General features: G+C 43.1%; 1 protein-coding gene across 22 annotated transcripts in view; it reads right to left on the bottom strand.

Moving 5' to 3' along the window:
* Positions 1 to 23,257, bottom strand: part of PPFIBP1 (PPFIB scaffold protein 1) — a 162,015-nt gene that overhangs the window by 86,427 nt on the left and 52,331 nt on the right. For 5 of the 22 annotated variants that reach the window (XM_075899106.1, XM_075899110.1, XM_075899114.1 and 2 more), the window contains one exon: positions 11,660 to 11,693. The exons of the other annotated variants lie outside the window; for them this stretch is intronic. The gene's annotated coding sequence lies outside the window, so the exon portion shown is untranslated. The remainder of the gene's footprint in view (positions 1 to 11,659; positions 11,694 to 23,257) is intronic. 22 annotated transcript variants of the gene reach the window in all.

Raw genomic sequence — 23,257 nt, 5'->3', positions numbered from 1 at the left:
TCAACATTTAACATGCAATTGATTTTTTTTAAATTACTTTGGGGTATTTTTAGTGGTTATAGAAAAAGGTCTTAGCTTTGAATCTGTTCAGGCCTGAAAAAACACAGTAGAAATGTATTCAAAGACATTACACTGGTGTTATAGGAAGGAGGATAAATAAACTTTCAAGCAATATTAAATAAATGCTGGCAAGGCAGTAACATAATAGGAACAATTTGGAAATACAGTGAGCCCTCGCTACTTCGCGGTTCGACCATCGCGGATTCACGACTTCGCGGACTTTTTTCTGTACATTAAAGGGTGGTTTGTTAACAGTACTACGTAAAGGGAGGGTTTTAAAAGTCTGAATATACATGTTAAATAAATACGTAAATATGGTGTCCCTACTTCGCGGATTTTCAGCTATCGCGGTCGGGTTTGGAACCTATCTACCGCGATAAACGAGGCTTCACTGTATATCTTAATACAAAACAGAAAAAATAAACTCTGTTTCAATTTTATCTCCAGACTTTTTCTGAGTGTTTTTCTGAATTTGTGCCTAAGGTAAGCAAACAAATAGATGATGAAAATCACGATGGAAGACATTTGTCTTATCTTACAATATGTACTGTAGCTAGAACCAAATTGCAATTTGTAATACCCACTACTAGCATTGGAAAAAAGTCTTGAATCCGGTTATTAGAGAGTAGACAGAGGAACAGGAATTTAAGCTGCCCTTGTTTTAACTGCAAGTGAATTTGCCAAAAGGAAAGATAGATTTTAAACACATTGTTAGTCTGAATGAAAGAGATTATTACTGCATAGTAGAATAAGTCTTCTCAGAGATATGAAAAGGAGTGCTCAAACTAGCCCTGACCATATAAGAGGAAGTGAAAGGTACAGATAAAGGAAACGGTAGATAAAAGAAAAAGATGCATATTTAAGTAGGGCTGTAAGCGATTAGTCGACTACCTGATAAGCCAAGGCTTATTGGGTAGTCGAGTCATTACTCAACTAGTCACTTCCCCTCCTTGCTGCCTTTATATCAGCACCGTCTCCGCAAGAGGGGTGGGGGAAATGGTATGAGCTGGGACTCCAGCAGTCCACACTTCCGCCGGGTCCCACTGCTGCATCTCAGCCTTTTAAATGTAGCAAGAGCCCCATCTGGGTTCCCCGCTGCATCTCTGTCTTTTAAATGAAGCAAAAGCTCTGCAAGGCTCTTGCTACACTTAAAAGGCAGAAGCACAACAGTTAGAACTGGTGTGAGCGGGGACTGCTTGAGGCTTTTGCTACATTTCAAAAGCAGAGGCGCAGGCAAGATAGAGAGCCACTCTATCCCCCCCCCACCATTGACTAATCGAATAGTTGATGGAAAATCCATTGACTACTCAATTAGCCGATCAGTTGAAATTTAACATCCCTATATTTAAGAAGAGTTAAGTGTCTCTCAGATATGATACACAGGAAGTGGTAAAGGAAGAAGAGCTAAGTGGTCAGCCTAATTACAAGAAACTTCCTAGGACTGCAGATTAGCTCACTGGAAAGATCACTGTTAGACTAAAGCTAGTGAACAATTTTGGCTTGTGACATTTCTCATCTCCTTCTTCTCTCCTAAACGTCAAAGTATGGAACCATGTCTTCAGCAGGAGCATCATCCTCCAAATACTTATTAATGCAGAACATCTACTCTACCTCACCTACATTAGGGCCTGACTGTTACTATTTCTGATTCACTAAAGCAGCTTTTCAAGGTGAGACTAGGAATGTTGACATGTTGTCAATTATACGATTAACCAATAAGCCTAGGCTATATCAGAGGCAGAAATGGGATGGGGGAAGGAAGCAGGAGCCAGTGCTGGGAGAGTGGGGCTGGTTTAAAAGGCTATCAGAGGTAGCAGCCCAGCGGGGTTGGAAGAAAGGGCTATGGGAGGCTGCCACGAAGCAGCCTGTCCACGGTGGGCCCAATCTCCCCATGGACAGAGGACGAGGAGAGACTAGGGGTATGCGTAGATGCTATACCGCTGATATTAATTAATTATTCTTTTCAACGGGTCATGTTAAACATTCTGAGAAATCAATACATTTACTTCCTCACACATTCTGCTTAGATCAGCTGATTAGGAAAGAACAGTCAGGACATTCATTTCTAGCTCTTAGACCACAAATACAAGCAAGGAAATGCCATACAGTCCCCATCAACACAATATTGATAGTCTGTGGCCACACTGCATGAAACAAAGGAGACACTGTTGATTCAGGGTCCTAGAATTAAGTCTTCAAAAAAATCTAGAGAACCACCAAAATCTCAGATCCGAAGCCATGCTCAGATCAGAGTTTTCTGTTCATGCCTCAGTCTTTAAATAAATTAATCCAACCACAAAAATTGAAAAAAGACCTCAAATTTGGCCGAATTCAAATTAGGATTTCAACCCTGCCATTATATGGGTGTGTGGATCAAGATATTGATGCAGCTGATTATGACATTTGGACTGAGAGTTTTGCTTTGGGCCCATCCCTGCAAAATAATGGTTCTGATGTATGTGCAGGGCGTCCCTGGGTATAGGTTGTCCCAGTATACGTTGGTTCCACACTAACATTGTTGACGCTTATAGGAACTGTTGTGTTATAAGTCTTCCCATTCCCCTCTTACGTTGCGTGGGAAAAAAAAAAAGAGACCAATTTAAGCAAACAGAAGTCAGCTGTAGGAAAAAAATTCCCGGTTTTACATTGTTTCGCTATATGTCCATGTTTTTTGGAACATATCTTGGACATTTAACGGGGACTCCCTGTAGTAGGTTAAGACAATACTTTTGCCACATAGATGAGTATTTTAAACGGGACCTCAACATACTCTTTGGCAGTGACATTTTCCATGAAATACCACAGGTTTGTTCTCAAACTTTCAGTTTTTAGGTATTTCGGAAAAAAATATTTAGCCTTCATGATTGTAAAGAAAACCTTGAAAAGAGGAAGTGGTATAAAATGATGCAGAGTTGCCTTCTTCAGACTGCAGAGAGACAGCAATAATAAACTAAATTCCTAGGCTACACATATTTACATATAATAAAGCTACCTCACTTAGGAGTGCTAGTTTTAGTAAAATAATTATACTGGGACCACCGTCCTAGTACGGACCCTGCTATACTAGTACAAAGGGGCTTTATAGTATAACTTTATTCTTCCTCCTCCATAATGGGGAGAAGTTGTATGAGTATAAGGCACCTTTATACCAGTATAACTGTGTCCCCACTAGGAAAGTTGCACTGCATAGCTGCACTGTATTGTTAGAGGTAGAAATTCATTAGATACGTAAGGTCAAAGACAAGACAGTAAGCTGCTTCATATAGACCAACAGGATATTAATTGTGAAGACTAAAAAAAGTTAATAACATTAGTGTTTTATTTCTCCGTTTCACTACTGAATATTTTAGAGTAAGCATCAAACTAATGTGCTTGCCCACATCACCATTCAAACACACAAGTGCCAAAAGCGCCAAATGTTTTCTACACAAAGACCAAAACTTACAACTTTCCTGGTTGAGAATACAGAATCTGTGGCACACTGGTTATTGAGTATGACCTGAAATTGCCAGAGAATTGCTAACTTCCACATTCGAATTCTACAGAAACAATGGGGCTGTGCAGCAGATTAATATGCTGAAACTTGGGAATACAGGCAGTCCCCGAGTTACGCGGATCCGACTTATGTCGGATCCGCAGTTACGAACAGGGCCCGTCTCCCTGGTGTCCAGCAGACCAGGGAGAGGAAGCAAAGCGGCGGAGCACGCGGGCAGCGGACAGCCCAGACACGTCTGGGCTGTCCGCTGCCCGCGTGCTCCACCGCTTTGCTTCCTCTCCCTGGTCTGCTGGACACCAGGGAGACGGGGAGCAAAGCAGAGCAAAGCCGCGGAGCCCGAGGGCAGCAGGACAGCCACGGTGCGTCTGGGTTGTCCCGCTGCCCCCGTGCTCCGCGGCTTTGCTCCGGACGCCTGTGGTACAGCAGTTGGGGCGCTGCCGGTTGGTCCCGTAGCACTGCTCTGGGTGCTACTGGACCAACCCGGCAGCACCTCAGCTGCTCTGCCCCAGGCGTCCTGATTCAGCCATTGCTGGTCAGTTTCAGCAGCGGCTGAATCAGGACGCCTGGGGCAGAGCAGCTTGGGTGCTGCAGGGTTGGTCCAGTAGCACCGAGGAGCGGCGGCGCTACTGGACCAACCCAGCAGCACCCCAGCTGCTCTGCCCCAGGCGTCCCCAAGTCAGCCGCTGCTGAAATTGACCAGTGGCTGACTACAGGAAGCCCCTGCCCCGGGCTTCCTGGAATCAGCCGCTGATCAGTTTCAGCAGCAGCTGACTTGGGGATGCCTGGGGTTCTTAAGTTGAATCTGTATGTAAGTCAGAACTGGCGTCCAGATTCAGCCGCTGTTGAAACTGATCAGTTTCAGCAGCGGCTGAATCTGGACGCCAGTTCCGACTTACATACAGATTCAACTTAAGAACAAACCTACAGTCCCTATCTTGTACGTAACCCGGGGACTGCCTGTAGTTAGGCTAGCTCTTGTGATTTTATCACAAGTCTGTTTCTTAGAGCTACCTTGCTGCAAGTGAACGAATGAGGAAAGAAAGTATATTTCTAGCCTTCATGTTGGAAGAGAAAAAGCGTGCAAATGTGGTCTTTGTGCACTATTAAGGCTTCAGAACCCAGAAGGCCAATAAAAAGAACTCAACATGTAAAAGCTGTATTATTTCCAATCATCTGGAATGCTGCTGTGAGAAGGGCTCTGCAGGCATTTCCATCACACAGCATGATTTTCTGTATTTCCTGCCGTGGTGATCTGAAACTAAAAGAGGATAAAACTTGGCATGTTTGTGAACTTGATTTTCAAGAATTTCCTCTCTCCAGTTCAAAAATTAAAGTTATAAAGCAGAAAAAACTAACACCCCCAACACATTTTGGCCCAGTTTTCAAATTCTTCCCTACTAAACTCAAAATCAGACCTTAGGGGAAGGATTTGTTTGTGGGCGGTGATTGTTTTATTTTAAAGCACTATACCAAGAGTTTGTAATAGAAATCTGTAAACTTTATTTTTACATGACACATTTGATAATCTAATCAGTCCTTTGCATCTCTAATTACTCTAAGTCTAATAGCTATGAATCAAAACCATTTACCCTGGATAACAGATGACCTTAGTCACTGTAATGAAAGGAAACTGATCATCTGAAATCATTTTCTAAGTTTTGAAATAATTAATAGTTTTGAAAAACTATTATGCTGGAACCTGAACATTAGTTTGTACCAGACAGTTGTTGAAAAATAGTTTTAACAATAGAGCTTTTTTGCATTACCACTGTTTTAGGCTCCAATCCTGCCTGGTGCCAGGCACCTTCAATTCCCATGGCCAGGTCCTAGTCCCACTAAAGTTAATGGCTTCAATGGGAATGAAAACCTGTCTGCTGAATGCTATCCAGGACCAATCTTTACACAGCAGTATGTTAGCTGCAAAACAAAAATGCAGTGCTTGCAAAACTCTCAACATGCCATACTGGTAAGTAGCAAAGAAACCTCTATGAGTACTACCACATATTGTTCTTAGCAGTGTCCAAAGCTATGAATTGGCTTTATAGTACACATGGCCCTCTATCAAAGCTGAGTCAACAGTTCCATGGGAATCTTAACTTCAGGCTTGCCTGGCTTCTCATTCTGAAGGCTATTTTAAAGCTGGACTTTCACATCTATCATTATGGGTCTGGTAAAATAAATGTCACATCTATAATAAGCAATCAGCTTAACTATAATGATGTTTAACAAAAAAGTTCCTACTGTCTCTTTTGATATACTTGTACATTTGGTAAAAGCAGATGAGTGTTTTCAATCACAGAACTTTAGGCATATTGCTGGCAAACACCAGATCCAGCCCCCTAGTTATAGCTGTTGAACTTTTTTTTCCTCATGCAAAAAACAAGGAGTGGTCGGATGGCACTCACAGGTAGGCCATTTAGAACAGAGGTAGGTAGGTCTTACAGCCTGGAGAACAAAACAATGGCTTAGAAATAAGCAGAACGGTTTATCACTGTGTTTATTGATCCATCTACAGATACATCTGTGGCAGAGCAACCCTTTGTATGCTGAATTTGCACAAGATGAGAAATTTTATATTCTCTTTGATGACACAGATTTGGAATCTAGGATAGCTGAGGGAATAAAAATTTCTGTAGGAGTTGTGCGGGTTAACACAGCAGAACTCAAAAATTGGTTGGCCTAAATTGGTTTTTGTTATTAATCATGTTTATTATGACAGTGTCTAGAGACATACCAAGGTCAAGGACCCACTGTGCTAAGCGCTGTACAAACACACAGTCCCTGCCCTGAAGAGCTTACAGCATCACAAGACAGGACATAGGAGAGCACAAGCAGAACAAACAATACAATGGTGACAAAATGTCCTGTTAGCACCACAATTTTTGTCCGAGATGAGCTTTAATTGGGAGGGGATAACGTAAATGGTAAGATGGAGGAGCTGGGCAACTGAGGAAGCAGGAAGGCGTTGGAGCAAACCACCAATCAGCACAGGGGACAGATTGTCCAATCAAAACTTTAAAAAACTCTAATGGCTTCAGTATCATCTGCAAGTTCCTATTTAAGCTGCTGCTGCTCATTTTACTCTCTGGGTTCTCTCCACAGTAGCTTTCCCAAAGGCAACGTGGTATTTTCCTATGGGGCACTAAGGAACTACCTAGTGCCTCACTGGGATTTTCCCTGGCACAGTTGTCAGGGTGGTCTGTTCCAGGGGATGTAGGCGATTCAGCAGTGACTATTGGCTCATTACACTGGTGTGCAGGCCAAACACAGACAAGTGTGGTTGTGTGCTGTGTGAGCCACACCCTTGAACCTGCTGTTCTGGATCTCAATAAGATTTTGTTCCCATCTGTAAAGTTTCCATTTATTTTGAAAAGACATTTTAAATTTTAAGTTGCAAAAGACAACAGCAACCTTAAGCTCTTAATTGTGCCTTTCAACAATACCGAGAGCTATTTCAGTGGCAGCCACTTCATTCAGTGGTTTGCTAGTTTGGCCAAAGCACTCAAGGCAATGAAACAAAAAATCATTTGACTCTTACTCACTTGGAATGCATTGCAGAAACTCAGATAGACACTAATTAGCCTGAGGGAGGGGCATTAGTATGCAGATCAAGACAGACACATTTGTGGGCATTTTACACTGTAATTTCATAAACTTGAATTCATCAGCCTTGTGTCTGACGTTTCTTACCGTTTCAAAAAACAGCTTTCTATTTGTAACTTTGCAGAAGAATGTGCTATGCTGGAAGTCGTAGCAGTGAAAGACAATCCTTTATGTCCTAAATTTTATGCTTATGGGTGGTAGATTTTCAGGGAGAACATGTCTGGTCTTTAGAAGCAAAGCTGCATAAAAATAAAATGTAATGTATACTCTCAACGTTATCAATGAACATATGGATGCCAGGTTCAGTAGTCTGCAGCTGCCACCATTGACACAGTGTATATAACACAGCTTTTTCATAAAAATGAAAACATTCCATTTGCTATTTATTTAACCTATTAAACAAATGCCAAAAAATTCAGCAGGATGGGCAACTTTTTTTTAAATAAACCAATTTTTTTTTTTTTGCTCATTACAGTGGTATTCAGGCCCTGTTATTTTATTAACATTGCTAAAAATATTTTAAAAATTTTTTTAGATCAAATGAAAAATCCCTTCACTTTTGTCTGAATTGTTCATGGAATAAGAAGTTTCCCCAATCACTTCTAACTTAAGTGTTTTACAGGGAGGCCGCATTTCAGAAGGTGCTGAGCAACTGGCTTCTGAAAATCAGGCCTCTTCAAGATCACTTTGAGGCACGCAAAAATCGCCAGCCTCTAACACAAGTAAAAGTTTTCAGAAGTGAACAATAAGAAATACCAGACATGCCCACTTGCAGTACACTTGTATTCCATTTGATGAAAGAACTGCAGACTGAGTATATCTGCTCAGATGTGAATAAACAAATTTCAATTTACAAAAAGCTTCAGGGCCATTGAGAGATTTCAGTATAAACAGTGTAGCTGAACAGCAAAATAGAACATATTTTTCACAGGTCATCCCTGCATTTCACTGAAATGTCAAAATTTTCCTGCCTACCAGTTCCTGTCAGGTTGTCTCTCCAACGCTGAAATAAGCAAGCTTTGGAAAGCATCTCTCCTCCCCAATTATCTTTGTATCTAAATCAGTCTTGTGCTGAGATTTCCACTTGGAAACAGTTTTTTGCTAGGGTGCTTTACGCAACAATATTTTAGGTGTCAAGAGATCAAATGGAAGTGTGTGCACAAGGCTTGATCCTGTCAGGGGCTGAAAACTCAAGTCAGCAAAGGATTTAAACATGGCCTTAACTATAAGTACGTAAGCAGTCCTATGGTTGTCAACCTCAGTGGGGTTCTGCAGAGATGGAAGGGTCTGGTCCCACAGAGTCCCTAAGGGAGCAAAGGGCCACTCACATGTATCTTATTACATTATCAAGGCCCTAGATCAGGGGTGTCCAAACTTTTTTCAAAGAGGGCCAGATTTGATGAAGTGAACATGCGTGAGGGCCGACCATTTTGCCTGACATTCTTTGAACCATTAAAATTAAATGCAAATTAACTATTTTATGCAAAGTTTATTGCAAACGGCATACTTTTCATTTCGTCACATGGATGACAAATCTAAACAGGTGTTAAATCACTCTGCCTTTCATATCTGAAGGCCAGATGAAAAAAAAATCCAGGAAGCTGAAATATATGTCAGGAACATTGTAAAGTACATTACATATTATTGGTAATAAAGGTTGTCTGTCAACTTTTAAGTTCAAAAAATATGAACAGGAACATAACACCAAGTATACATGTTGTGTCCAAATATATTTATAACTGATTTAGACCAACTGACATTAACTGAGATTTTACAATGTATTCATCTCAATACATATGAATTCGTTGGGGGCCATAAAAGATAGATATTGCCAAATTACCTGTGGGGCCGTATTAAACCCGAACACGGGCCGCAATTGGCCCGCAGGCCGGACTTTGGACATGCCTGCCCTAGATGGACTCAGTGACCAATGTGTAATGAATAGGTAGCATCTGCCCACTTCTAGATAAAGAAGTACCAAAATTAGACAGTGCATGGTCATAACTGGCACAAATGCTCCTTGGCAGTTTTGTCAGATAGACTGAAAAATGGGAAATCTGCCTCTCAGCAAGAAAGGAGGCTCCTCCAGACTCGAGTAAGAATCTGTTGGTGGAGCAGGGTATGGAAGCGACCCTGGCTGCATCCTGCAGTTAAAGGGAGGAACAGCCTTGGCTTTCCACCAACTCATCACTTAAACATCACAGGCTAATTCCCATCCTTGGAGTAACTCAAATCAGTGGAGTTAGACCAGAAAAATGTGGCTTGCTCTCAGGCACTATTTAAAGCAAACCATTAAAATGCTGACTCTCATTGAACAAATTTAAAAATGTTATTAAAGCTTATGTTAAAAATGTACATAATTTGCATGTAAAGAAGAGAGTATCTGTCCATTTGGGTGCAGTGCTTGGATTATCCACAAATACAAAGTCTGTTTTAAAAGTCAAAGATCGAGATAGTACATATACAAAGATAAGCTAAATTTAGGGGAATAAATTTAAGCAATACACTTTAGATATTGGCATCCAAGTATTCAAATACACCACTCATGAAGTTTGTTGTGGGAAGCAATATACACAGAGTTGGTTGTGGAAAGCAAATATACCAGAGTGTGAAGACTGTCCCTCAGACTGAGAATTTAGAGCAGGCTGTCCATAAGAAAATAGAGTCCACCAGGAAAATATTTTAATTATTTTCCCCAAACACGCTTTTCATCGTAGTACATGTTCAAAAAAAATGTTGTATTCCCCTTAAGGCTTTCCCCCACTGAAATATCTTTTGTCAAGGCTGACTCTAAGGCTGAATCAGGACTCAGACTAAAAATAGAAGAATTGTTTTCAGTGATATTTATATTTAGTTTAAAAGCACTGTGGATTTGGTTTCCATGGCTAAAGTTATGACATGCTTTTCACTTCACCACTCCTCCCCCCCACCATCCCCACCACATGGAAAGAAAGCATCTTATAAATTTTATTCTAGGTTTCCAGAAGACATTAGTCATGCAGAGACCCCATTGTATAACATTTTAGTCATAGTAAAAGGGCAAACTGAGTCAAATATGCAAAAATTTTACCCTGGAGCAGAAAATGCATTTATATTTAATTTTAATTTTTATGGACTAAAACTAGAGTTTCTGTCTATCACAGAAAAATTACTTTTTATATTCTGATATGACAATAGAAATAAATCTTTATGCATTTTAGTATTTGTGTATGTTTCCAAATAACTCCACAGTAATTTACAGTTATGGGAGAAGTATCGCTGGTATTAACTCAACTTCCATACAGCCAGGTTTACACAAACATTGAAATCAATGAAACTATTCATGGCTTATGATAGTGCTCAATGAATACATGAGTGGCAGAATCTAACCAACACTTAAAAGCTTTACCGGTAAAGCTACACCAGCAAAATTATACTAGTAAAATCCTCCAAATTTAGATGCAACTTCTGCCAGTACAGTTTACACCAGTTCCACAAACAAAATAAGCTATATCAGCAAAAGCATCTTTATGCCAATATAATTGCATTGAAGCTTTTCCCTAAATCAACATCACTATACTAGCAAAAGCTTCTCATGAAGACCTCAGAGAACATTCATTTCTAAGAGTAGAAAAAAAAATCACTAATGTATCAAATTCTCATGAACTTTCATGCTGTTCAGTAAATGAATGCATTGAATGTTGCATGCACAATCATTTGCTTATGCAACTAGCTACATAACTTACATTCATAAAAGCTTGTGTTTATACATGCACAAATTCATGTCCTGATTCTGTAATCCAATTTGTAGGGCAGATTCCAGACCCAACATGGAAATTTAGTAGGGATTCACAAGGATTAGGCTGAATGGAACAGAGAAAGATTGGCGCCACACACACACACACACACACACACACACACACACACACACACACACACACACACACACACACACACACACACACACACACACACACACACACACACACACACACACACACACACACTTTAAGTAACACTTTCCATTACACACACACACACACACACACACACACTTTAAGTAACACTTTCCATTAAGGATATAATCTCTTAGTACAATAAGCTTTTAATTAAAAAATATACTATAATGAGCCTCTTAAGAACTGTAAAAAAAAAAAAAAAAGTTTTGTTTTCCTGATTCTCTCATCACAGTATTTATTCAAAATACTAATAAAAATATTAGACACTGAGTACCAAGAGCTTTGTATAAATTACACACTGACTAGTGTACTATTGGCATTTATCAGGTACAGTGCTATATTACAGCTCTATGCTCTAAAATAGAACAACAAAATGCTGTGCACAAGAACCATCCCCAGTTTGATAGACCTTAAACCTCAAATTCTTTTGAACTGATCTCCTGGGCTTCCACTTCTCAAAATCAAGTGGAAAAGGGTCTTTAAGAGAAGCCAGGCTCCTCTACCGGAGGGATGGCCCGCAGCAGGCCTAGCTCAGTTAAAAAATGTAGCAGATGTTACATACCATTTACTGTCCCAACTCCAATAAACTGTGGAAGCTGCAGAGAAAAAAAGTTTTCAGCCTTGCACATTTTTGTAATGTACTTGGAAATAAATCTAAATTCTGATATGGGTTTGACCTCCCTGGCCCAGCACCTCTGGGACCTGACTGGCCCTGGATGAGAGATTTTTCTGGACCAGGGGAGGTAATTTCAGGGCCCCTTCCCCTGCCAGCCCTCCCTGGCTCCCCGGCTCTCCATGCAGTTCAGCTGGGCTACATGCCAGCTCCCAGCCCCTTCCCAGCCTAGCTAAGCCGCACACCAACTCCTAGAACCTCCACAATGCAGCTGAGCCAGACACCAGCTCCTTGCGCCTCCCCTCCTCCCACCACACTCCAGCTCCCTCCTCGCAGCCCAGCTGAGACCCACACCAGCCCTACTGCAGTGCACCAGGACACACTAATTCTGGAACATCCATGGTCATGCTGGCCCACGGATGTTGCCGGACCAGAAAATCACAGATTTTAGAAGTGCAACCTGTAATCGCTATTACAGATTTTCTAAACACCAGTTCAAACTCAACTTTAGATGAACTTTACATTTTCTTTGCAGCTAGGTCTGGCAAAAGATACCCTTTTATAAAATGCCATCATGTTGCCCAGAAGAAAAGAGAATGAAAGAGAAAGCATCCCATAATGGCAAGTGTTACAGTATTGCACTTTCAATAGTTTATTTCTGAACCAGAGGTTTTGGTGCACTTCTAAAAAAATCCTTCTTGAGAATTCTAATTAGCAAATTTCTGTTTTCTGAGGAAGTTTGATAAAGCAAAAGTGCATTTTAATGAAACATCATCTCTCCTACATCATTTGAATTGCAGACAAAATTTGTTTTTTAAGTAGCTTTTAGAGAAAGTACAAGTTAACATTCTTGACATTCATCTTTGTACAACTAGTTGGTAAGATTTAAAAAATAATTCTCTCGTTAAATTTGCTTTAGAAAAAAAACCTGGTGCTGTAAGATATAAGCAGCATATTATGTACAGTACTTTGCAGAGATTGCAAAATCTGAATCAGCATTAATCGACTAATTGAAAACTTCAGAGGAAAGCAGTAGGATTAAAAATCTTTTACTTGCATTAAATTCTTGGAATCTGAAGAGAAAAAATTAGAAAAATAAGTTGGCAAGACTAAAGTACTACTGAATTGCATCATTTTTGCATGTATGTTGATTTTTAGGCTTGTGCAAAGCATCCTTTAATATGATTCAAATAAAATGAGGATTAAGGAAACTTGCTTGTTGAACTGTTACTCTTAAATGTTTAGTACACTGCAATAATGACTCTTACCACATGAGCACCAGTGTTTCAGCACTTGAGAAAACCTTGAGAAAATCTTCAAACACACTTTTGTTGCCTGTGTTCACTCAGGCTAGTGTTGGCCACTAGGCCCAGGACTTAGGTATCTTAAGTTGTATTCCAGTACCCTACCTGCTGAGTGACATGTCCTACCAGTCTGAGAAAGAGTCTGCTATTGTTCAAAAGGGGTGAATGGAAGGGGGAGTTTTCCAATGACGCATCCCCTCCCGCCACCACTGTATGCCTTGGGAAAACCAGGGAGATGAAAGTCAAGAATAATGGACAATACAGGCAGTCCCCGGGTTATGTACAAGATAGGGACTGTAGGTTTGTTCTTAAGTTGAATTTGTAAGTAAGTCAGAACTGGTACATATTGTAGGGAAAACTCTAGCCAAACATTTCTCCAGAGCTCAGTTTTATTCTCCCACACCTCACTTCCCTCAGTCCTTTATTCTCAAGCTGAGGTGTCTGCTGAGAAAAGCCTCTCCGCATCTCCCTGGTCTGCTGGGGGGGGGCGGGGGACACTAGCTTCGCGTCTCCCTGGTCTGCTGGGTGGAAGCAGCTAGTGCTGGGTTGCCTCACATTGTTTGTAAGTAAGGATCCGATGTAAGTCGGATCCATGTAACCCGGGGTCTGCCTGTACTCCCATTTCTGCCACACACCCAAAAAGCAGCCTTGGGCAATTTGCTTATTACTTCAAATTCGAGCTTTGCCATTGATACCATGAAGATAAATACCTTCCCACCGCACTGGTATATTATGCAATGTAGATATTAGCAGTGTTTGCGGGCCATGGATCAGGGGTGGGGAACCTAAGGCCCAGAGGCTGGATGTGGACCCTGGCTTGCCTGGATCTGGTTCCCTCTTAGCTTTGGGGAGTCCCCACTAGTGCTCCAGCCTCTCCCCCCAGCCGCTCCAACACAGGGCTGGAACACACAGAATCTACTAACCTGGGTCCCCCCCAAGGTACCGGTGTGTGAGCAGAACGTGAGGAGTGTCTTTCTCCTTCTCAGTCAGAGGCACGTTAGTGAGAGTTTGTTTGTTTGCTTCTCACTTGTGTGTGGACCCCGACTGACTTTTCTGTGGGTCAGCAAGTCCTTACCTAAAAAAGGTTCCCCACCCCTGCCATAGGGGCAAGTGAATTAATGCCAGACCTGTAAAGAGAATGCAGGTTTCTTGAGCCACATTCAGTGTTCTACCCAATTCGTCACATCTCCTCCAAGGCTGAAATCTCTGTGCTGCCATTTATATCCCCACAGCCTGCACCTCTAAAATCAGCTGATCTGGCTGCTGTGGGATTTTATTGCAGTATAGGACACATCCTAAGCATCTTCGTGGCATAGAAAATGGGATAGTATTTGTGTGACAGCTTTTCTCCAGCTAGAACCATATGGCTGTGTAATCTCAGTGCTGGGTACAGGTTGCCCCCAACTTGCCATGCAACCGGTTCCAGAGATAACTGATCTCATAACTTGAGTCCGCATTTACAACAGGTGTTGTACACCGTTGTAAATGCGGGGCTGAGGACGTAAATCGGGAGATTTTGGCCCCTTCCGCACTTATGGAAAAGGTCGTAAGTGCAGGGGGTCGTGAATCGGGCCGTCGTAACACAGGAGGCCTCCTGTATAAGCCTGAAAAGGCTTCTGTTCAAGGAAGACAATATCATGTGGCTTCTCTCCTTCAGCCATTTTAGTGCTGGAGTTTTGCCTTTAACTGCAGCTCTTCTCCTAATATACTGAAGACCCACGACATCCCCTAAGGTACCATCTGGACTATAGAACAGCTGTGTCCCCTCAATAATCCAGCCAGGCACGGGCGCCAGCCTGGCCTGCAGTGGATCTGCCACTTGACCACTATAACCACCCAGTATTCACTGCATCCCTGCCCCCTTCATGGGAGGAGGAGTGAGGGGGGATGTACCAAGCCAGTTGGGTGGCTGGCTGGAGGTGTTTGGCAGGGGAGTGAGACAGCTTGGCCAGGAGCTGCCCAGTGCTGGTGGCTTGAGGAGGGTCATCTCTAGAATTCATCCCCCACCGCTGTTCACTATAGCTTTATACTGAACTGCTGGCTGAAATATTTGACTTGCACTGTGGGAAAGTTTAAAATTAGATTGCCACTCTCCTCTGGATACCTAGCAACCCTAGTCACATGGGTGGAAATTGGGTAAATACAGTAAACTTCCAATAATCCGGCACCTTTGGGACCCAGGGGGTGCCGGATAATTGGATATGCTGGAGGTACCGGAAGGGGGGCAATGATGGGTCTGGGGGCGACGGGGAACTGCAAATCGTGGGCAGCACCCAGCTACTCTGCCCCAAGTTTCCCCAAGTCCACCGCTGCTGAAACTGACCAGCGGCAGACTTGGGGAAGCCAGGGGCAGAGCAGCTACAATTGTCCAGCTGGCCAGAGCACTTCCGGGTTCCAGTTGGTGCCGGACTATTGGGAGTGCCGGACCACTGGATGCCGAACAACTGGAGTTTTACTGTATTGTATTTTATTAATATCAGCAGAACAGACTTATATGGGGCCTGTGTGTTGTGTAGTCTTGCCTTAATCTTTGTAGTCATGCCCGTCAGTGCGAAAGAAGCTATTTGCATGTATATGCAACCACACTTATGTTGTGGCCCTCGGCATGTACTGAGAGTTTGATTGTGGCTCCTAGGGCTTCCAAAGTTGAATAGGCTTTAAATACTATGGTATCACAATCTCAAGTGTAATTATCAGAAATTTAAATGCATAATAAAGTATAATTTAAAAATACATGCAATACGCTGCTGGTGTTTTTTTGGGAGACATTACATGCAGTAATAGAAAAGGTACTAAACAGGACAGAGGCATAGATGCACAGGCATACTGAGCACTGCAAAGGCTTGGCAGCAGCAAAGCATATCTTGCAGATCTCTCATTCAAGTTTGACACAGTCTAATGGTTCTTAGTTTACGGTATCTGACAGGATCACAGCAAGGTAGCATGGCTGTAGGCCAGCAAGTGTGTATTGTGCAGAGTGTGTGTGACCTTTTACATCGCTTTGGTTTTAGTGACTCCAAAATATCATCTGCAAATGCTCAGTGACACTCACACTGCTGCACATATTTCTATTTTATGCAAGCAAAACAGCAAGAGCACTAGCAAAGCTGCAGGATATTTACAGATAATAAACTTTTTCTCAGCAGTAAATAGGTCCACCATAGCTTGGATTGTGAAGTATGCTATGCTTGTGCCATATTGTAAGTTAAAGCACCATTCACTTAAAGCAGAGGTGGCCAATAAAATGATGGCAGTTCACCAAGGACTATTATGTTTACCTGCTCCTCCACAGGTATGAGCAACTGCAGCTCCTGTTGGCTGCAGATCACCATTCCCAGCCAATGGGAGCTGCGGGAAGTGGTGTCCCAGTCCACACTGCTTCCCATAGCTCCCATTAGCTAGGAACAGCAACCCATGGCCAACAGGAGGCACAGGTAAATACAGCATGGCGGCCTGCCAGAGGCTAACCCGGGGGGACTGTATTTGGCCCACGGGCTGATATTTGCCCACCCATGACAAAGTAAGCAGAAATTCTAGAATATTACATCAAAGACATCTACTTTGAAAGAACAGTCAAATTCTACATAAAAGACTCTGAGAAATATCAAAGTTACAGCCACAGACGCTGTATCACTTTGGAACGAAAGAGCACTGAATGAGGTGAGTTGAGTGCTATTGTTAAAAATGTACTATAAGTGCATGGAATGCACTTTTCAAAGGCTCAAAACTCAGCCAGATCACCGCCATTTTTTCAAGATGATTTCAAAAAGGCACTTTTCCTCCAGGACAATTATTTCCCTACCAAACATTCTTTTTTTGTCTTCCAAAATGCCTGGATTATTTTTGCTTCAAGTAAAAATTCTACAGAACCCAGACCCAGAAAATCTCAGGCCAAAAACAGCTGATTAACACTAGGGGCTTTTCTGTAATCCATGTAAAGCACAAACATCTGCCATAATTTGACACTTCATTTTCATTCATAGCTTGAGCTAAGGAACTATACATGTGTCTGGGTTATTTTATACACAATAAATTATGTTCATGGGATAGACCAGAGGCGTAGCGAGGGTGTTATGCACCCGGGGGCAAAGGCAAAATTTGCGCCCTCCCCACACTGCACAGCGGGGCTCCGAACCTGGAGCACAGCTGAACCCAACTCAGGGTGCGGGGAACTTGTACCGTGTCTTTCCCCTCCCCCTTCAGTTTGGGGCCAGGCCCTCGCACGCAGCCAGCGGAGATGGAGAAGGGTCGGACTGGGGGCAGAGAGGCGGCGGAGGAGGAGCAGGCGAGCCAAGGGACGACGGGGGGAGCAGATGGGGACTAAATTGGCACTCTTTGCCCCCCTTCGCTGTGCCACTGGGATATCCTGGCCCACTGGTTTCTTGTGTAGACATGGCAAAGACCTCAGCAAACATCACCCAGTAATTAAACCAAGCAATTATCTTTGGCTTGACAGGGCAGAGCAGGTGGCTATATCCTGACTGCAGAATTAGCTGGAGTCTGCGGTCAAGTTAACAACTCTTGCCCCTTGGTGAAATAACACTGGTGCTGCTGCACAGGTTGATTTTATCAGCACCTAATGATTTTGCTAGCTCAGAGGAGGACAAGCTAGGGCCCCATGGGCTGCATTCAGCCCAATAGCCATTTTAATCTGGCCCTCAAGCGCCTGCTGGGGAGCAAGGTGTGGGGTGTGCCCGGCTCTGTGCATGCCATGGTTCCACGCGACTCCCATCCTCTTTCCAGCCAGCTCTGACGAGTAAGGGCGGCCAGAGGGCTGTGTGTGCTGCTCCAGTAGTTCCCACTGGCCGGCTGTGTCTCCACATGGGAGCTGGCCAGGAGGAGGACATGACACTGCTTCCAGGAGCTGCTTAAGGTGACAAGCTCAGCCCGGAGCCTGCACCCTGAGCCTCTTCCCTCCACACACACCCCCACCAAACCCCTGCTCCCAGCCCTGATCCCCCTCCCACCCTTCAAATCCCCCAGACCCAGTTTGAAGCCCCCTTTGGTGCCCCAAAGCCCTTATGCCTGACCCCGCCCCAAACCCCGCACACCCTGCCAGAGCCTCATTCTCTCCCACAGCCACCCCAACACCGTGCCCAAATCTGGTGAGAAAGAGTAAGGGTGAAGGAGAGCAAGTGACAAGTGGGCTGGAGGGAGCAGGGCCTCAGAAAATGGGTGAGAAAGGGGTGTTGTGCTATTAGAAAGCAGACCACCTACACTCATCTCATATACAGAAATAACTAAGGGCAGGGGCAAAGTTGATGAGGAGAAGAGAGGAGTTTAGCTCTTGATTAAAATCCTCAACCTCTCTGGTGTAAGATATTTCTAAGGCAATTCATCATTTCTAGCTTCTGAGGCCAGAGAGAACCATGATAGTTCCTGCATAGCACAGGCCATAAGACCTCACTCTGCAGTAAGTCCAACAACTTGGGTTTCAACTCAAGCCTATCTTGCAAAAAAGATATTATGCCTACCGCCGCCTCACTTGTGCCTCATGGTACAGACCCTCCAAGTGAGCTGGGCTGTCCTGGGTCGGTATGTAGAGAAGAGACTTCCCTACTCTGTCCCAGAACCAATCCACCAGCATGGTGCTAAAGGGCTAATTTGATCCAGTAGATCGTTAATGGTCCATGGCAAAACTGGCCAGCCAGCCATGAAGCCTCACTAAGGGTGTGTCTAAACTACATGGCTCCATCGATGGAGCCATGTAGATTAGGCTGATCGGCAAAGGGAAATGAAGCTGTGATTTAAATGATCATGGCTTCATTTAAATTTTACTTCATTTAAATTTTACAAAGACATAGTAACAGTAAGACACAGCCCTTGCCAAATTTCAAGTCCCTACGCCACAGCCTGCATGTATTAGCACTTTTCAAAGTATTTCTTACAGCTAATTAGCATGTCCAACATAGTTAGCTTAAACTTATCCTTGGAAACACCTGAACCATTTTTTTCCTGAAACTTTCCATGCTGAATGTCTGGCACAGGATGATTATGTCCAGAAATCTTCTTACTGGAGGTTTCAAGTTTGGCAAAGTTATAAGCAACTGAAACCTAGGTCTAATAATAGGGCATTTCATGCAACCATAACTATAGGTGGAGCTACCAGCACCACCCATAATAAAGCCAATGGCTAATTTACATATGTTAAAATGAACATGGAAGATACACAACCAAATCACTGCAGAGAAATTTCAGTCCACAAATATGGCTGTATAAATAACCTCTCCCATGTCTGTAGTTCTTTCTCAGTTCCTGCTCCCCCACTTCCCAATATGCATGTATGTGCATATGCACACACAGAATTTGGGGATAAAATTATAGAACATTACCAACAATGGAAAGTTGAAAACTAAAATGCACATTCATTTAAAAGAAAGCAAAAAAATTGTCTGCCGCAGCCAAAAGCATAGCCCCTCCAAGAGAAAACAGTATTTCCTGCCTGAAATGCAGAAATAAAAGCTTCAGAAATAAAATTGTACCACCACCCATTACTACTTGGTATTAAATTGACAACTTGGGTTGAAGAGTGAACTATGAGGTAAGGATTTGTATTCCCAGTTAGAGCTGAAAAAAAAATCCCCGCAACCTTTCTATCAACAGTGCAGTAAATGCAGCATGCACATTAGAAGTAGGGTTTAACCAGAGGGTTTAATCAAAATTACCGAACACCTCCTGCCCCCAAAAAACAAAACACCAGGAAAAAAATTCTGTTGAGGGGGAAAAAGGGGGAGACCAAAGTTGTTGAGCCCCCCCCCCCCCCAAATCAGCATCGCCCCTTTAAGAAAAGGCTTTTTTGCTGGTGGCCATTTTGTTTTTCTGCTTCAGCCACAAGACAAGCCCCTGCGGAACCAGGTAAGTGGGGTGATGGGGGGGGGGATCCAAGGGGCCTGACGGGGGGGGGGGGGGGGGGAGACAGGGACTGGTTTTGAGTGTGTCATAGAGTTGCCAGGTGTCCAGTATTTTCACCTCCTGGCGGGAGGGGGGGGGGGGGGGAATCAGAAAATACTGGACATTTTAGGTATCCGGTATTTTCTGAATTTTTTTTACTGGAAAGGAGGCGAAAATACCGGACTGTCTGGGTCAATACCAGACACCTGGCAACCCTAAAAAGTCTGGTTAGCAACACAAAATGGTTGCCGGGAAAAGTGCAAGTGCCACAACGTGGGTCAGACATAAGCAGTACAAACCACTTTGGAAACCTTTTAGGAAGCACCACTGAGAATTTTTTAAACAAAATGAAGATATTTCCAGTGCAATTTGCATTTTTCTGCCCCAGCCCTTTTTCACTAAGCAGATGAAATATCTTTCCCCAACAGGGTTACCTGGCTCTGTCATTATTCAGCTCTGAGATGATCTTCCTTATTGTTCAGGAAAACCGCCAAACAAAACTTGTCTCCTTTGTTCCAGGGAAAGTATTTTTAGCATAACTAGCAGTTGGAGATTATTAGTATGATTTACATCCCTATTCTATCAGGGATGACAATTCAGTAAATTAAGTGAACTACCTATTCTGCAAAATTCTTAATGTACTTTTGGGCAGCTTAAAATAATTCAACAACAACAAATACAGTGAATGCCCTTTTAAGCCTTAGCCAAAGTCACTGATTTAAAACATTGGTTCTACTGATGAGAACCTCCAAAGGGGCCTGATCCAACAACTTTTTTCCCCCCACTTCAAGAGAACAAAAAAATCCCACAGATTTCTCAAAGTTGGACTGCGCTCAAGGTGCATAGTTCAGGTTCTATGTGATGCTTAGCTGAAGTGTATAAGATTCTCAGGAGTCAGCACAATTCAGTTGGGACTTTGTTACAACAAACTTCCTCCTATTATTTTCAGCATTACTAGTTCCAGTCCCATCTGGAATATGTTCAGCTTTATGAAAGGGGAGAAAGTTTGAAGCATAGAGTGGAAGGAAGGAATAGACAGTAAAGTAAAATGAAGCCTGGCCAACAAACCCCCAACTGGGGCCCAGCCCCCATCTGGCTGCAGTATCATAACACTCCTGTGCACACCATACACCAGCCCTGAGTCCATCATATACCCCAAACCAGACTCCTGAATGCCTAAATGCCCAGCCCCCCGCCATAAGATTGACAGAAGACAGACTGAATGCGTGCATTAAGCTGGATTTGACCAGTTATAATGTAAACTTCAAAGAATGGTGCGAAAAGATGCACCAGCAGAAGTCTCATTAAATAAAGTTACATTAAATAAAGTTTCATTTCTGCTATTATTAATCATTATGTCAAGTATCAATAATATTAAGTTGTATATTTTCAGTCATGCAAATGGGTATTCTCGTCCGGCTCTTTGATGACCACTTGTTCTGAATTTTGATGTAGTTTGGCTCTTTAGTTTGAAACGCTTGCCAACCACTTGTAGGATAATTATTTATTTCTCCTACACTCCAGTAAGTCAAACACACCCCCTTTAGCCTAATAAAAACAGGGGCGGCCCTAGATTAGCTGCCAGCAACTGGCACCCTAGGCAAACCATGCAATCAACGCCCCCCCTCCAAACCCCTTAATGATATTGCACTACCATTTGGTGCCCCATTTAACTTGGCGCCCTAGGCGACTGCCTAGTTCGCCTATATGGACGAGCCGCCCCTGAAACCAACCCTTCTTACACCCAGACATGTCAACCATCCAATGAAATCAACAATAAGCAAAACATAATATATAATACATCAAAAACAAATCAATCACAAAACAAGACATTTCACCCCTCTGCTTGATCATTGCTTTTTAAGGTCACATCTCAAGCCCTATTCTTCATTCCTAGGTTGCCTGCTCTGCCCAGATTCCAAACAAGCAGATTCATGCAGGCAAGAGGGCTCTGCCCACATGAATCCAGTTATAGGTTTGGGATCTTTGATTTCATATTCCTTGGGGGAGGGTCCATTTCCTCATAACTTGCAAAACTTGTCATTATACAAGTAAATAACTAATGGCTCACAAAGCTAGGCTAGATCACTTAAAGCATAAAGATGACATTCTCCCAAAGTGTCGGACTTAAAATTTCTCTTTTGCAACTGAAGTAAATTAGTCTGATCTTTCTCTACATAAAGTTTTTTCTTAGGAGAGCAAGTTTGCAAAAGGGTGTGGTACTGTCTTAGCACAGAACTAAGAGCCAGCACCTCTAGTGTTCTAATTTCACTGTGAAAAATGACTACCCTGCCCTCCTCATCATGGCCTAAGGCAAGTCACTAAAACCACTCTAGTTCATTTTCCCACCTGTAAGATGGAGCAAACAATAATTACTAGCTACTGCACAATGTTGTTGTAACAATTACTTAATGCTCATACAGCTCTTTCAAGATCCGAAGTGCTACCTAAGTGCCAAGCAGTACTATTCGATGATGAAATTATGTATTTTCTCCTTCTAGGTACTTATGAAAAAACACAAACACGCAACTGTATTTGTAATGAAATGAGATACTCAGAAAGTGGGACATTTTAAACCAAGTTGCATAATCCCTTGCCAGCTCAGGAAGATCATTCCAACCATATAAACTTTATTGGATTACACATCCAAGAAAAGAAAAATATCACTCAATGGGCTTTCTGCTGGCAGAATAAGCTTGTCTAAATAAACATGAAAAAGTATCTCAAGTCTTGGAGAGGGAAAACAACATCTCAAAGAAGTGGAAATACTTAAAAGCTCTGGGGATGATGAATCTATAATTTCTGAATATGAAGTGACTTACCCGGCATTGCCTGGGTCCTTCAGGGCCAGAGGTTGGCAGTGGAGATATGGAGGTCAAAGGCAGAAGGCTGGGGACTAGGGAGGCAGGAGTGAGGGCTGTGGGGGTGAGGAGGGGCTCAGGGTGGAGAGTCATTTGACAGGGCTCTCTCCATCTGAGGGGCCTTCTGTCTGCCCCCAACCTCCCTCCCCGGCTACCTAGGGCCTTCTCTCTTCCCCCCAGCACCTCCTGCCACCAGGAACCAACTGTCTCCCCATCTCCAGCCCTTGGCTGTAGCACTGGAGGAAGGGGGGGGGGAACAGTTTGGGGCAGGTGAGCTACTAAGCTACTCACCCTCTCTGGTGACAGGCAAGACAGCGGAGTTCCAGCCCCAGTGGCCTCTTCCTTGGTGGTGTGGCTGCCCCCAGTGGCCACTCTCGATATCACGTCCCTCCCTTTCCATGTTGTGAGAAACAGTCCCATTCCCAGCACTTCCTGTTTTCTTGGCACAATCAAATCTCGGACCTTGCTTTAAGTTAGGGATGCAAGCGACT

The sequence above is a fragment of the Pelodiscus sinensis genome, chromosome 1, assembly GCF_049634645.1.
Source record: "Pelodiscus sinensis isolate JC-2024 chromosome 1, ASM4963464v1, whole genome shotgun sequence".
NCBI lineage: Eukaryota > Metazoa > Chordata > Testudines > Trionychidae > Pelodiscus > Pelodiscus sinensis.
Note: the sequence above shows the minus strand (reverse complement) of the source record. Positions and strands in the feature narration are given on the sequence as shown.